Source organism: Solanum stenotomum, chromosome 7 (genome assembly GCF_019186545.1).
Source record: "Solanum stenotomum isolate F172 chromosome 7, ASM1918654v1, whole genome shotgun sequence".
Taxonomy (NCBI): domain Eukaryota; kingdom Viridiplantae; phylum Streptophyta; class Magnoliopsida; order Solanales; family Solanaceae; genus Solanum; species Solanum stenotomum.
This window is the reverse complement of record NC_064288.1, coordinates 38,022,851-38,039,768: the sequence shown is the minus strand read 5'-3', so window position 1 is coordinate 38,039,768 and position 16,918 is coordinate 38,022,851. Positions and strand designations below refer to the sequence as shown.

The window sequence follows — 16,918 nt, the reverse complement described above, 5'->3', positions numbered from 1 at the left end:
TAATTAAACCCTAAAATATTATAAAGACATCTATAAAATTTGGTTGAAGCTCAAAATCTATTAGTGCCATATAAATTAGGATAGAGGAAATAACATATATTACTTGAAATAACATGAAACGTACTACAAATCACACAATAGTTAGCAACTTCAAAATTTAAAGGACATACAAAAAATTTGATCAACTCTCAAAATTCTACTAATGTCACATAGTTTGGGATAGAAAAAGTAACATATACCTAAAATGTACTATAACTCATAATAATTAAATTACTTCAAAATCTAAAAGACATGTACAAAATTTGCTTGACTTTCGAAATTCTATCAATGACACATAAATTGGGACAAAGAGAATATTGAAAATTACATATAAAGTATTATTAACCACAATAATCAACAACTTAAAATATAAAGAACATACAAAAAAATTGTTTGACCGTTAAAAATTTATTAATATCACATAAATTAAAATAAAAAATAAAAATATATGTTGGGCCCGTGCTAGCACGGACTACTGTAACTAATATATATATAGATTATTACAATTAATACCGTTCAGTTGCGTTCTATAGAATTACATGTCAGCTTCTCAAGTACCAAATAGCAATTATGTCACCATCTGAATTAACCTGTAACTATGTAATAAAAATAAATCAAAAGCAATTTTAATTAAGAGCAGTTTTTAGTAAAGAGGTTCCATAACTCCCTCACTATCTTATCCACAATTCATAAACTTCCGGATAAACTGCTTCTCAACTCACTTACAATGTACATATATGAAGACACCATTTGTGTCAAACTAAACATGTTTCTGTCGAGTTTCACAATACAAAATATGGCTTTACAATATAACACAATATCTTAAATTACCAATAACTCAATGAACTGAAATTTAAAAGTTCGCGTTGTTCGTTTCTGTACAACGCCCGATAAATACAAGCTAGATATTTCGTATTCTATGGAGTTGATTTTGCAAGACGAAAAGGTATGATTTAAATCAACTTTCTGAATTTAATTTTATTCTCTAATTTTATTATTATATATTAATGATAATGATTAATGCTTAACAAAATTTTGTTTGCATATAGGGTGATCGAATTCACGCATCTATTGACCAGTACACAATTAAGTATTTCAGAGAAAAGATTTATGATCATAATTTATATCGGATGAAATATTTTGTCATAGCCTCTTATCACCCTAAATTTAAATCTAATCCTCATAAACACAAGCTTATATTCACTCAGAATACTATTGTGACTAAACTTGAAGATTCCTCTTTTCATATGGATGTTTTTAAGCTACGCACTTTCGATGAAGTGACAATTCAGCACAACACCGACGAAAATCAACTAATTGGTAAATAATAATCTATATTATATACTTCATTTCATTTTATTGTAAATATTATTACTAAAAATTCAATTATTTTTCAAGATGTTGTTGGATACGTTGTCTCATATGAACCAATTCAATTGTCAAAGCAAGGAGACACCATTAGTTCTTTCATGAATATTGTTGTAGAAGATGAAAAGTAAGTTTTATTAAACAATTTTCATTTAATAGGGTATAGACCATTATTTCATATTTTCATAACATTGTTCACGCAGGAAAAACAATCTTCTTGCCACTTTATGGGGTGATCTCGCCTTTCAAATGCAATCACATTTATCTGGATCAACAGATGAACCATTAATTGTTGTTCTTCAATTAATGAAGACACACAAATTTAGAGGTATGAATTCTAAATTATTTTTTTTACGTAGTTGTTTATCATTATTCCAAATATATTTGTCTAACTTAATAAATCTTATAAATTATTTTACATATACCTATTCTATTCGTAGTTATTGGTACCAAACCAAACTATGGATTAATACAGATCTACCACAATCTTCTGATTTTAAAAACAAGTTAATTGCATCAAGCGAATATGAGAAGGTTTCACAAATAAGTTCACAATAACATATTTCAATTTTGAGGAGTTATCTACAGGAATGGTGTCTTTTAAATTTATTAAAGATTTACTTCAATGCACCGAGTGAGTTGTATATTATATTATTATTATTTATAATATTATTTTTTTGTAGTACATATAACTGTCTAACCATCTATATTAACTCACAGGAGTCTAGCTATTGGATTGCTGTAAAGATTGTTTGTTTGGAACTTTGTCACAAATGGTCATACTTGGCTTGCAAGAAGTGTATCACAAAGGTTGATCCATTGGGAATAAATATTATTGCTTAAAATGCAATGCTGAAGTTATATCAGTTATTCACAGGTTGGAGCAAACAATATAAATATTTAAAATTTAATTAAAATTATATAACACTTTATGTTATACATTTTAGGTATCGACTTCAAATTCATGTTACTGATGAAACTGGATTTATATCATTATTGTTGTGGAATAAGAGGTGCTACAACTAATTGGAAAGACTGCCAAGGAATTGAAGGAAGGATTAATAGGAGATGCTCACAATGGTTATCCCACAGAACTTGATACTTTGATTGAGAAAAAGCTCATGTTTAAAGTCCAGATTAAGGATTCAAACATTAACAAGAATGATAATGTCTACAAAGTAGTTAAGTTCATTGATGATGAAGCATTACTAAAGGAATATTGTCATCCTTCTCTTATACACAGTTTGACTGTAAGTGTCAAAATCATTAAAATTTAACTATAACTTTCATATAAATTAATTAACTATAATTTTTGAAACACGAGGCATCATTTGATTATGAACAGAGCATTGATGAAGATAAACTAATTGAGGTATATAATTTAATTCAACCTATATTTCGTATTTTTAACTTTTCAGATTTTAAAACATAGTATGTTATTTTACATTATGTGATTTACTAGGCAACACACATAATTTTTTTTATTATGTATGTATTTAAATTATTTACAGACACCTATCAAGACTAGCATTTCAGATTGTGGTTCTTCACAAATAGAAGATGTGATTGATTTGACTGAAAAGTTATATCCCAATAATGGCAAACATGTTGGAGTTCGGCCATCACATGCAGATGATGAGGGATTAAATGTCAAACTACCATCTAACAAGTTACGCAAAGTTATAAAGAAGGAGAAGAAGGCATAAGTTTGTCAGAATGGGAGATAGGCTTTAATTATTTAAGTTAGTTTATTTTAGAATATTAAACTATCCATTTATGTTTTAAGAATGTATTTCATTGTGTTAGTACTGATTGTTGTTATTTTACTTTCTATATATTCATATGATGTTTTTTCACTTTTTAACATGTGTCATTCTTTGTGTGATAAATAATTAAGTGTCAACTTCTCAAGTTTCAAATAGCAAAATATGTCAGATAACTTCAAATAACAATGTGTTGAATACAGATAATAATATGAATGATGCTAAAAATAGTAACTACATACTAACCTTAAGTATTTCATATAAATCAATTATCTTTGCCAACAATATACTTGCAGGAAATATTTCTTCCATTAAACAACCTCTAAGCAATCTACAAAACATAAGAGACAATTGATTAAATACTGAAGTTCAAAATAATTGTTCTCACTTAGAATGAATTAAGTCAGAAAGTGTAGTATGAAAAATGTACAAAATAGTTTCATATATCCATCAACATCATAAACTTTGCAAATTAATATATTTAATATTAATATAATATTTTTAAACTTCGAGAAAGCTGCAACATTTTCAGATAAATAGGTAGCAATTAATTGTAGTTGTCAATGAACCGCTCACAAGCTATAGTATAATAGGTATTCATAAATATCATACATTGAATCTATACTATCCACAAAAAAATAACCATCTTCATAGCTAATCTATAAAAAGGCATTATTCAAATATGAAAAATTATGATAAGTCAAAATAGAACCTCCTTAACATGTTAACTAACATAATAGCCATAGCTTCCCTCATAAAACCAAAATATGACTGCCATAGGTAATCAATAAAAAGGCTTTCACTAACTTTATGTATTAGAATTATTCAAGCACGGCAGGGAGTAATATTAGAGTTAAACTTTGATTGGATAATACGAGGGGAAAAAAGAGGATTACCTCAATCTATTATATGTAGATACATGTGTATATAATAATCAAGTATAAACTAATTGAAAGAATAGATCTTAGTATAATGAAAATATAAAATATTGCCAAGGAGTTAGTTATATCTACATTCTAAAACATATTAAACTCAATGAACAGAAGCACAACTCAGTTCATCCCATACCTCTCTACAACTTAATCACACTGTTGAATCAGAAAAAATATATAGTTATGAATAGATTTTACATAATTAGAACAAGTATTACAACAATCATATATAGTAAACTATATAATTATGAATAGCTTTCTCATAATTAGAACAAGAAGGCTTGAACTAAACAAATACTAATCTAATATAGTAAACTTTATTGTGCATTTCTTATTTCCACTTATATAATACTGTTTTACTTATTTTCTGTAGAGAATCAATGCTTGCATAAGTAGATTGATTTGATACTCCATTGAAAGTACATTAGTTAATGCATATTCCTTTATGCTAGATTTACCAAGTAGTTCTTCTTCAAATTCAAGGCAGTCTAAAGGTAAACATATAATGGTGGATGAGAATACATTTTTGGTGGAACATTCTAACGCTCAATCAAATGAGCAAAATATTTATGAAAATGAATATGAAGATAAGTTGGAAGTTATGAATCTATACTTAAACGCATTTTATGTTCTTATAATTTATAAATGTTCGAAATTTTGTAATAATTTTTTTACATTTTTTTATATTTATAGGGGATGAAATTGAAGGTGGTAGAATTTACAATCAAGGTATTTGTTTCAATATTACATTTCATCAACAAATCGATTTATGTTTTTTCTACAATAAATAATTAAACTCTAACTTTTAAATTTTAAATGAAAAACTATTAGATTATTGGGATATGGGAGATCCTACTTATGAGTGTGAACATTGCGGTGCGTACTTCTAGTATGAAGAAAGAATTGAGAAGAGATACAAAAAAATAGAACCTGTTTTCACTTTGTGTTGCGGTAAGGGAAAGAAAAAGCTTCCAAATCCAAAGGATCCTCCTACACTGCTAAATGAATTATTAGTTGGATCAGGTAATTGAAATTATTTATTAAATTACTACATTATTATTAGAATATATTCTTTTAAATATTTGAATAACATAAAATTAATTTAGGTGACAAAAGTCGTCATTTCAGAGAGAATATAAGAACTTATAATTCTATATTTTCATTTACATCAATCAGAGGAAAAATTGATGCATCTGTCAATCAAACAAAAGGGCCAAGAACATTCAGATTATCTGGACAGAATTATCATAAAATTGGAAGCTTATTACCTAACAAGGGATCTACTACAAAATTTGCACAATTTTTTTTTTTATATATATATATATATATATATATTACAGAAAATGAGGTGCAAAATAGAATTAATGCTATCAGGTAAGTATTTATAGTATATATAAATTTTACAACGTTCAATATAATTGTAATTATTAATCACTATTATCTATATAACGATTTTTTTAGTCGTAGTGAAAGCAATAGTCAAATTCATGCTCAAATTGTTAATGATCTCAAGGAAATGCTAGATCAACACAATGTACTTACAAAATCTTTTCGGATGGTAAGAGATAGATTTCAAATTGATCAAAGTGCAGATGTTAAACTAAGACTGATAGGAAAAAAAGGATCAGATGAAAGAAGGTACAATTTGCCAACAGTTTCTGAAGTAGCAGCTTTGGTGATTGGTGATTTTGAACCAACCAGTTCTGACAGAGATATAATAATTGAAAGTCATTCTGGACAACTTAGGAGAATAAGTTAATTGAATGCAGCATACTTAGGTTTGCAATATCCATTACTTTTTTCATTTGGTGAAGATGGATATAGAGAAGATATTCCTTTAAATGGAATTGATGAATCATCTGATGGAAGGAAATATGTTAGCTCTCTTGAATACTTTTCATACAAAATTCAAGAAAGGAAGAATGAAGTACCAACAATTGTATCGGCTAAAAGATTATTTCAATAATTTTTGGTAGATGGATATAAATTGATAGAATCTTCTCGATTGCTATTTTATAGGCTCCATCAAACACATTTGAGAGCAGACTTCTATAAGGGATTACAAGAAGCTATTTTGCAGGGAGACACTCAACCTTCTTCTAAAGGACAAAGAGTAATATTATCTTCTGAGGTACACGTTACATGTTGCAAAATTATCAAGATGCAATATCAATATGTAAATGGGCCGGATGTCCTGATCTATTTATTACATTTACTTGCAATTCTAAATGGCCTGAGATCACTAGATTTGTGAACAGTAGGGGATTGGCTCCAGAAGATTGGCCAGGCATTATAACGAGAGTCTTTAAAGTCAAATTAGATCACCTGATAAAGAATTTGCGAGACAACAAAATTTTTGGACAAGTAAAAGCAGGTATATTATTGCCTTATTATTATACCACAATTCTTATTTTTAATTTGAAATAATAATAAAAAATAATATCATATTTATCCTTTGATTCAGTGATTTATACTATATTTTTCTATTTCTACATAATAAATCTCCAAATATTGGTGATATTATTTCAGCTGAATTACCAAATATATTACTTGATCCGAATTATTATGTGGCTGTTGCAAACTTTATGATGTATGGCCCATGTGGTTCAGTTAGAAAATCATCTCCTTGCATACAAAATGAAAAATATTCAAAACACTTTCCAAAAAGGTTTATTTCTTCTACCTCAATTGATGAGGAGGGATATCCTGTATATAGAAGAAGAGATGATGTCAGATCTATAAAGAGATCAGGTATTGATTTGGATAATAGATATGTTGTACCACAATAGATTTTTATTGTTCAAATATGGGGCACATATTAATGTTGAATGGTGTAATCAATCAAGGTCAATTAAATACTTATTTAAGTATGTTAATAAAGGTCATGACCATGTTACAACTGCCTTTTGTGATAGTGCGAATTCTTCAAATTCAAGAGGGGTTGATGAAATAAATACGTATTGTTATTGTCGATATATATCACCATGTGAAGCAGCTTGGAGAATCTTTAAATTTCCAATCCACCATAGAGAACCTTTTGTAGAAAGGTTATCTTTTCATTTACCAGGCAATCAGAATATCATATTTTCAGATGATGATCCCATTGATGTTGTCATCAAGAAACCAACCATAAAGGAATCCAAGTTTTTAAGTTGGTTTGAAGCAAACAAGAAATTTTCTGAAGCAAGAGATTTAACCTGTGCAGAATTTCATTTAAAGTTTGTTTGGAAGCAACAATCTAAGAGATGGGATAAAAGAAAAACTTCTGCATTTTCGATTGGAAGAATTTTCTTTGTTCCACTGGGATCTGGTGATCAATATTATCTTAGATTGTTATTGAATATTGTTAGAGGTCCCACTTCATATGAGGATATCAAAAGAATAAATGATATTGATCATTAGACTTTTAGAGATGCATGTTATGCTTTAGGATTATTAGATGATGACAAAGAATATGTTAATGCTATAGTAGAAGCAAGTCATTGGGGAATGCCATCATATCTAAGACAATTATTTGCTATGCTACTTATATCAAATTCAATGTCATGTTCGGAGGTTGTTTGGAAATCAACATGGCATTTACTATCTGAAGATATTCTTCATGAACAAAGAAGAGTATTAGATAACCCAGGTACCCAATACTGTTTTAAATTTAAATTAATCTTATTATTATCATGAATTCTATATTATGTTTGTTTGATTAATTAGTTTATTATATTTACGTTTAAATATTCATGTATTATATATTTATATTATTTTTTCAGAAGCTTATCTATCAGATGTTGATTTGAAGAATTGTTGCTTGCAAAAGATAGAAAGCTTTTTAAAAAGTTGTGAAAGAAGTTTTTCAGATTTTCCTACAATGCCAATACCTGTTTACACTGAGGATGATGTTGACATCACCAATAGATTAATTTGTGATGAAATGCATTACAATAAACGTGCTTTAGCTGATGAAGATCAACAATTGGTATTAAATTTAATGGATGAGCTGAAATCAGTGTATAAAAAAATTATGGCAGCAGTTAATGAAAATATGGGTGGATTTTTCTTTTTATACGAATTTGGAGGAACATGTAAAACTTATATTTGGAAGACTCTATCAGCTGCCATAAGGTCTAAAGGAGATGTTGTTTTAACAGTTGCATCTAGCGGGATTGCATCTCTTTTATTACCAGGTGGCCGAACAACACATTCAAGATTTGTTATCCCGCTAAATATAACTGAAAATTCAACATGCAATTTAAAACAAGGTACTCCTTTAGCACATTTGCTAATCAAGACTAAGTTGATTATTTGGGATGAGGCTCCAATGATGCATAAACACTGTTTTGAAGCTCTTGATAAGACTTTAAGAGATATTATTGGCTACAAAGACACAACTAAACTTTACCATTTGATGGTAAAACAATTGTTCTTGGAGGTGACTTCAGACATATTCTTCCGGTGATCCCAAAAGGTAGTCGACAAGATATAGTTAATGCAACTCTCAACTCTTCATATTTATGGCCCCATTGTGAATTATTAACACTGACAAAGAATATGAGGTTGCAAAACAGTGACGCTGATACTAATCTAAAAGAGTTGAAAGAGTTTTCTGATTGGATATTGGTTGTTGGGGATGGTAGTATTGGTAATTCATTTGATGTAATTGATAAAGTTTTAATACCAAAGGATCTTCTAATAACTAAATATACTGATCCAATAGCAGCTATTGTGGAGAGTACGTATCCAGATTTTAGTACTAATTGTAATGATGTTGGATACCTACAACAAAGAGTCATTCTTACTCCGACTCTTGATATGGTGGAATAAATCAATCAATATATGATCTCCTTGAATCATAATCCTGAGAAATCATTTTTGAGTTCTGACAAAATATGCAAGTCTGATCATACTTATTTAGTTTTGGAACATGTACACACCCCAAATTTTTTGAACACTATTAAATGTTCTGGAGTTTCAAATCATTCAATCACTTTAAAAGTTGTAGTTCCAGTGATGTTACTAAGAAATATTGATCAGGCAGTAGGATTATGTAACGGAACTAGGTTGATTGTTACTAAATTTGGAAATCAAGTAATTGAAACAAAGGTTTTATCTGGACAGATGGCTGGACAGAAGGTATTTATTCCAAGAATGACTTTAACACCTTCAGATGCTAGAATCCCATTTAAGTTTCAAAGAAGACAGTTTCCTATAACTGTATCATTTGCCATGACAATCAACAAGAGCCAAGGACAGTCTTTATCTCATGTTGGATTATTTTTGAAGAAACCAGTGTTTACCCATGGACAACTTTATGTAGCTGTTTCTAGAGTAACAAGTAGAAATGGATTAAAAATACTGAGTTACAATGATGACGGACAATTAACTGATGAGGCTATAAATGTAGTATATAAAGAAGTGTTCCAAAATCTATTGTGATATGCAGATTCTTTGGGATGTTTTATATATACTGTAATTGTTGATGATTATTATAAAACAATTCTGATGAAGTTGTTGTTATAATTATGGAATCATTTAGAGGTATGCTATTTTAACTCACTAAATAATTTTTTATAATATTGTTTTCTGTGTAGTACACCTAAAGATAACATTATATGATCTAAAATGTTATGCGATTATTTTAATTAATATAGAAATTTATTAATTTTAAATTTTTTACCATGTAAATTTATTGATTTACCTTTTTTTGCATTATTTTTTCAAGCATATGACAATCAAGAAAAATTAGAAAGTGTTTTATGCGATCAGAAGAAATAAGAGCTCTTCTAAAAGGCACAAATACTGATAATGAATGTTCAGGTACAATTTTAATCTTTAGTATTTGCATTATACATTTTCAGGTATAATTTTAATCTCAAATTTTTTCATTATACTTCTCTAATATTTCCTTTAGTCTTCTCTAATATTTCCATTTTTCTTTTATCATTACTTTGTTTTATAAAGATTTATAATAGTTAAAATATTTTAAAATACTTTAAATATATTAATATTGTTAACTCTTTTATTGATAGTGGCAGATAATACAACTGATATTTTGAGTTCTTGAATTTGAATAATTGGTATCAAGAGTTTGAAAAAACAGAGGGGAAGAATACACTTATGCATATAGTGAACAATTTCACACTTAAGTAATTGAGTATGCTTTGAAGATAGTATCAGACTCTTTCATTATATCAAATGGAACCGCATGTTGACATTAATTTTTTATAAACTAAACTATATATATGCAATGGAGGGCTTGGTTCTAGATACTTTTTAAACTTTAGATTTAATCTTGCTATCATGTAACAAGTATTTAAAGGAGTTCATATATGATTTTAGATATTTCAAAGAAGCAGCACATTAAAAATAGACTCCAATAAGTTTTAACAAATAAAAACACAATTATTTACGTTATTAATTTTAGTAAACTGAATTATAATCTATCAAGCATATGAATTAGATAATTAAGCTCTTCATCTGAACCATGAATCATAATATAGGTATAAGCACATTGAAACTACATAAAATATCAACATAAATCAGATTAAAATATAGAGACTGTTGTAATGACTTGAAAAGTTGACTTTGGTCAACCTTCTTGGAAGTCGTGCTCAGATGAAAATTCTGACAGCTAGGTTAGCTTCGAAATATCGATTTTGGTCTAGAACGACCCTTTGTTCACTTCCCGAGGCTTTAGATGGCAGTTGTGGAATCTGGCTCAAAACGATACTGGGTGTGGGACCCACTTTTCATCGAAGCGAGCTCCAAATGGAAATTCCGCCTTCACCGTTGAGTCCGAAATATCATTTCCAATCAGATTCCATATAAGGTTTGTATTTTTCCGACTCCGAACGAGTCCGAAACATCGAAATTTAAGTTTGAAGGGTTGTAGAATTTTGACGCGGCGGTGACGTGGCATAGCCACGTGACGCCACGTGGCAGCAGAGTGGAAATATGGAAATTTCCAGAATTTAGGACGAAATTCGTCCATTTTTTTTTCCTTAACTTCAACTTAAGATTGCTCCTTCATTTTGAGTCCAAATTAAGTGATTCAAAAGGCAAACTTCAAGAGAATTTCGAGGGGAATCTAGCGGTGATCTCAGAAACGCGAGGGGAGGCTTCGTTTGAGGTAAGAAATCAATTTTAGCCACTGCCAGGGTGATTTTCCGGATTGAATTGTTGTTGAATTTTGAATTGTGAGATCTTGATCATCTTAGGTCCGTTTTGAGTCATTCTTGTGGCTAACTTGTAGAGTTTTTCGCAAGGATCGTCGTGGTATAATCTGTTTGGGTTGAAAGGGTCTCGTTTTTCCGAAAATTGGTGATCAAGGGGCTGCCCTTTTTAATTATTGTGGCTGATTTGCGGTGTTGTAGGCATCTGTTTGTGCTAAAATTTTGGGGTATTAGTTTAGTAAGGTATTTGGGACGTTTCCACGGATTCGATTTTGAGATTCTAATTGTGGGCCCCACAATCCCGTTTTAGACCCGATTTTGGGTCCGTCTCCGAAAAATATAATTTTAGTGTCAATATATTCGTAATGACGAGGTGATTAACCTTTTGTTAGTGGGGAAGCATTTGGAGACCGTTCGGAGAGGAAAAGATCCGGTACCGTGAGTTGGAGCACGCGTGATCGGCTTTCAGGTAGGCTATGGTTTTCTCTCGTGAGATTGAGCATGTTTAGGCAATTGTTTATTGATTTGCTTGAGTATGGAGGGGTTCGGGTGTCGAGCATGCTAAATTTCTATAATTCCTGCCTTAGACCTTATTTCGGGAAAGTGTTGGATTATGACAGCATGTCTCTTGATATTATTGAATAGCCATATCTGGTGGTGTATATGATAATATTGATTTGAAGTATGTTTGGCCTTAGTCTAGGCTTAGACTAGTGTTGCCATAGACTTGCGAGATTTCGGATGTCGTTGGGCAGTAGAACTTTTTCCGACGTCGTTTCGGACGGTTAGCTCCTTGTAGACTGATATAGCAGACTTGAGTCTGATAGTCGGTAACTCAGCTTATGACCTTGTATCCATAATGCCCTGCTTTTATATCGGCTACAAATACCCGGTTAAAGTCCGTGGTCTAGCTTACTCATTATTGGATACTTCCTCGGCGATTTGGGGTATATGAGGGTCGGACTAAAAGGATTATTTATGGTAATCGGTTTGGTGATATTTCCCGCGACGGATGGTTGGATATTGATTCTTAGCTACAGTACCCGGTTAGAGTCCGTGGTCCAGCTTACTTATTCCAGGTTTAGCTACAGTACCCGGTTCGAGTCCGTGGTCCAGCTTACCTGTGATCTGGTTTCAGCTACAGTACCCGGTTAGAGTCCGTGGTCCAGCTCATTTATGTCCAGGCTTAGCTACAGTACCCGGTTCGAGTCCGTGGTCCAGCTTACCTGTGATCTGGTTTCAGCTACAGTACCCGGTTAGAGTCCGTGGTCCAGCTCATTTATGTCCAGGCTTAGCTACAGTACCCGGTTCGAGTCCGTGGTCCAGCTTACCTGTGATCTGGTTTCAGCTACAGTACCCGGTTAGAGTCCGTGGTCCAGCTCATTTATGTCCAGGCTTAGCTACAGTACCCGGTTCGAGTCCGTGGTCCAGCTTACCTGTGATCTGGTTTCAGCTACAGTACCCGGTTAGAGTCCGTGGTCCAGCTCATTTATGTCCAGGCTTAGCTACAGTACCCGGTTCGAGTCCGTGGTCCAGCTTACCTGTGATCTGGTTTCAGCTACAGTACCCGGTTAGAGTCCGTGGTCCAGCTCATTTATGTCCAGGCTTAGCTACAGTACCCGGTTCGAGTCCGTGGTCCAGCTTACCTGTGATCTGGTTTCAGCTACAGTACCCGGTTAGAGTCCGTGGTCCAGCTCATTTATGTCCAGGCTTAGCTACAGTACCCGGTTCGAGTCCGTGGTCCAGCTTACCTGTGATCTGGTTTCAGCTACAGTACCCGGTTAGAGTCCGTGGTCCAGCTCATTTATGTCCAGGCTTAGCTACAGTACCCGGTTCGAGTCCGTGGTCCAGCTTACCTGTGATCTGGTTTTAGCTACAGCACCCGGTTAGAGTCCGTGGTCCAGCTCACTTATGTCCAGGCTTAGCTACAGTACCCGGTTCGAGTCCGTGGTCCAGCTTACCTGTGATCTGATTTCAGCTACAGCACCCGGTTCGAGTCCGTGGTCCAGCCCACCCGTGCCCGACCTTTGGCTACAGCACCCGGTTCGAGTCCGTGGTCCAGCCCATATAGGTTGACTCATTAGCTATAGTACCCGGTTCGAGTCCGTGGTCCAGCTTGCACGTGGTGTATTCCCAATTCCTCACTAAAGCTTCAGTTTATTCTTGATTACTCTCATCTGTAGGTTGAGGTTTTGGAGGTTGGAGAGATTCCGATTAAAGTCCGGGACGTAATGAGATCTTGGAATATAATTGGGAATGGTTCAGTTAAAAGTTCGGAAATTGGTAATATTGTGATAGACCTTTTAGCTCCATTATTTTACTTCAACTGCCGGTGCATCTGCCGGGCTTATGGGGGTCCGTGCAGGTGGTTTCTTTTATTGTGCACGAGCGTACCCGTCGGGTTTATGGGAGCCCGACGGAGTTAGTTAGGTTGCTTGTCTTTGTTGCCTGTACGCTCGTGTACATACCCCCCATTTACTACTCTTTGCACTTGACGTGACCCTTTATTTGCATTTCAGTTCACTTTTGCTTATCTTGCTCAGTCGGCCGATGATGCCTACTGGGTACCTGTTGTTTTGGTACTCATGCTACGCTCTGCATCTATTTTGTGATGCAGGTCCGAGCACTAGTAGCCAGCGTTGATCGAGCTTAGAGTAGACTTATCTGGAGACGGGGGTGAGCACACGACGTTTTGTACTATTTCAGTCTCCATCTGTATATATAGACTTGTCTTTTTCCTTTCGAGACAATCCAGTCTCTGTTATCCAGTTTTGGGACTTGAACTCATTTTGTAGTAGCTCTGTACTAGTGACTTCCAGGTTCTGGGGGGATCTTTATTTGTATATATGTTTTTGGTTTGCTTCCGCCTGTTTATATTGTTATTTTCCTACTCTTGTTTAAATTCTACCCTCAGACCTATTACTTGTTGTTCCGGGTTACGGGTTGGCTTACTTACTGGTGGGTTATAGTAGGTGTCATCATGACTTGATAAATCGGGTCGTGACAACTGTTGTAAAAAGAACCAAATTAAGAGGAAAATAAAATAGCTTAACTACATATTTTTAGATGTAAGACATCTTTTTGAATTTTTAAAAATAAATAATCAGTTCCCTGCTCCTTCAAGAAGCAATAATTCATCACGATCTACTCTAACAACATGGTTAAGCATAAAAATAAAAATAAAAACAAAGATAGAGATCTAACCTGACATTGCAAAGAACATAAAAACTGATACGACCACATCATAAAATCTCAATCACCAAACAAAATAACAAAATTTGCATCAACATAAGCTTATTACAACTATGTTATAGCAACTAATTAAATTAAATTTAAAGTATAATACCTTAGTTGACCATCCCAAATAGAGTAACATCGAGGCAAAATAGAGCTGAAGAAGACATCACCTGATAAATTTTGTAAAATTAACTCCACGACAAGAAGCTGATGCATGCTAATACTCTTTAATTGAAGTTCTTATTAAACAAGGTCAATTCAAAAAAATAAAGAAAAAATGAACTCACCATTTCACGAAACATACGATTGTTGACGGAGCGACTCTAGAGCTAAATACAATTTCGATCAAAATCTTTTTTCCAGTGTGATACTTGCTTGAAATAAAGTTTTTCTTAGGCTTTGTTTTAATTGGAATGTTCAAATGTTGAAATGAGATTTTTTTTACCAAAGTTATGGTGATGAGATTCAAATTAGAGATTTCGTTCTTCCAATAAACTTTTTACAAGGAAGCATCTGAAAAAAATAACAATTAGAAAGAACCCAATTGATAAAGGGTAAGAGAAGAATATAAAGAACACAAAGGAAGAACACTTACAGTGAGATGGAAAAGCACACATGAGCTAATAGATGACGGAGTAGCTCTGACCGGCGACGATCTAAAGAGGAAGCTCACTTTCCTAATCTCAAAAATCAAATTCCATCGGTGCAACTTTGGTCTCCTTCCACAATCTAGATATATCCAATTTTTTTAAGTTTTCATTTTGTTTTTTCTTATTTTCTACTACCTGACGTTTTCCTCCAACTTTTTGTTTACATGTTTTTGTTATTCAATAAATTGGCCCATTGCCATTTTGTTTAATTAAAAATAAAGAAATAAAGATGGAAATATTGAAATGTGTGCATACATTGAAGTCTACTATACAATCAAGGCACACTAATCAATATACCTAAAATGTTGTATTCTTTTATATTACTTCCTTCATTTTATACCTCCTTTGTTAACTTTTAATTGTCATATTTAGCTTTTTAAAAATTTATTTAATCAATTTTTAAAATAAAATATGATTATATTAATTTGATAGTTTAAGAAAAATATTTATATATTTCAAAACTATACGAAAAGTACTACAAATAGCCATTATTTGCATATTAATATGATGAAAAAATATATCGTAAATTGTTAGTCAAAGTTCTTATGTTTTACTCTAAAAAAAAACATGATATTTAAAAGTGAACTGATGGAATATTAGTTTATTATTATATTAAATATAATTGTTGCATATTAATTTATCATTATAATAAATATAATTAATTTATATTAGTTGATCACCTTACTAAATCAATAAAACTTTAATAGTAACTTTTTTTACTACTCTTGCAATTAATTTTATTTTTGAAAGTATTCATATGTATAATTCACAAGAAGTATTTTAAGGCGTGAACTTCAAAAATAATCTTCTTATTTATGTTTTTTAAGCACCGTAAAAAATTAATAGTTATCAACTAATATGAGACGAAGGGAGTATTTCACATACACAATACTTTATTATATTATATATTACTATAAGTGGCTTATGTTTATTATTAAAATTATAAAAACATTACTATTGGGACCACAAAACAACTTTATATTGTGATTGAAATAATTTAAAAATATTATATATTGTATTTTCATTTAATTTATAGTTTATTTACTTTCTTTGGATATTTATATTCCATATAAACTATAACTCAATATATGTTTTTTTTTAAATTTTATTATATTCGCACAACGCACGGGTACGTATACTCGTTTTCTTAATGGGTGTGTCAACTTTTGTCTCTTCTTCCCCGATATTTTCTTCCCCTGTGTATCTTTCTTCTAGTTAAATGTAAGTATTGGACGTGTGTATAACATCGGTTAATAACAAAAGTACATAAAAAGAATAAATTATTGAATGTACATTTTATTATTAAGGGCAATTTCTTTTTTAAAAAAATTAAAATTTAAGATAATTAGTGTACTTAAAATTGTATTACTCTAAGAAAAACATAAAAGCGTACTTTAAAAATATTATAAATTTTATTTATAATTAATTGAAATTATATACTTTAAAAGATATATAAGAGAACTACACAATAATCAATGTATGGTATAAATAATATTACCTTCGGCCCATATTAGTTGATCATTATACTAAAAATAGTTGTCTCATATTAGTTGTCCACCTTACTAATTCATTTTTTTCTATATTACCCTTGCAACTAATTTTTTGTGGAAGTTTTCACATTTGTTTGTAGAATGAAGTATTAATATATAAGAACTACACACCCAATAACAAAACACAAGAAATGGAAGAAGAAGAACCTACCATAGATGAGAAGACAATTTTTTTCTTTTTTTACCTATTGCATAACTCACTATAATCATTAAAAA

At 31.6% G+C, this 16,918-nt stretch overlaps 2 long non-coding RNA genes across 4 annotated transcripts; one reads left to right on the top strand and one right to left on the bottom strand.

Moving 5' to 3' along the window:
* Positions 1-580: 580 nt before the first annotated feature.
* LOC125871942 (uncharacterized) lies at positions 581-15,305 on the bottom strand. 3 transcript variants are annotated; one of them, XR_007447066.1, is made up of 4 exons: positions 14,790-14,873; positions 14,612-14,672; positions 3,417-3,501; positions 581-629 (listed from the first exon to the last, which is right to left on the bottom strand). It is a non-coding gene; the product is annotated as an uncharacterized LOC125871942 (long non-coding RNA). The 3 variants fall into 3 exon arrangements; XR_007447065.1 differs by lacking the exons at positions 14,612-14,672; positions 14,790-14,873 and adding an exon at positions 15,098-15,305; XR_007447064.1 differs by lacking the exon at positions 581-629 and having other exon boundaries at positions 3,348-3,501.
* On the top strand, positions 11,085-14,011 carry LOC125871941 (uncharacterized). The gene is made up of 3 exons (XR_007447063.1): positions 11,085-11,222; positions 11,658-11,734; positions 13,883-14,011. It is a non-coding gene; the product is annotated as an uncharacterized LOC125871941 (long non-coding RNA).
* Positions 15,306-16,918: the final 1,613 nt, after the last annotated feature.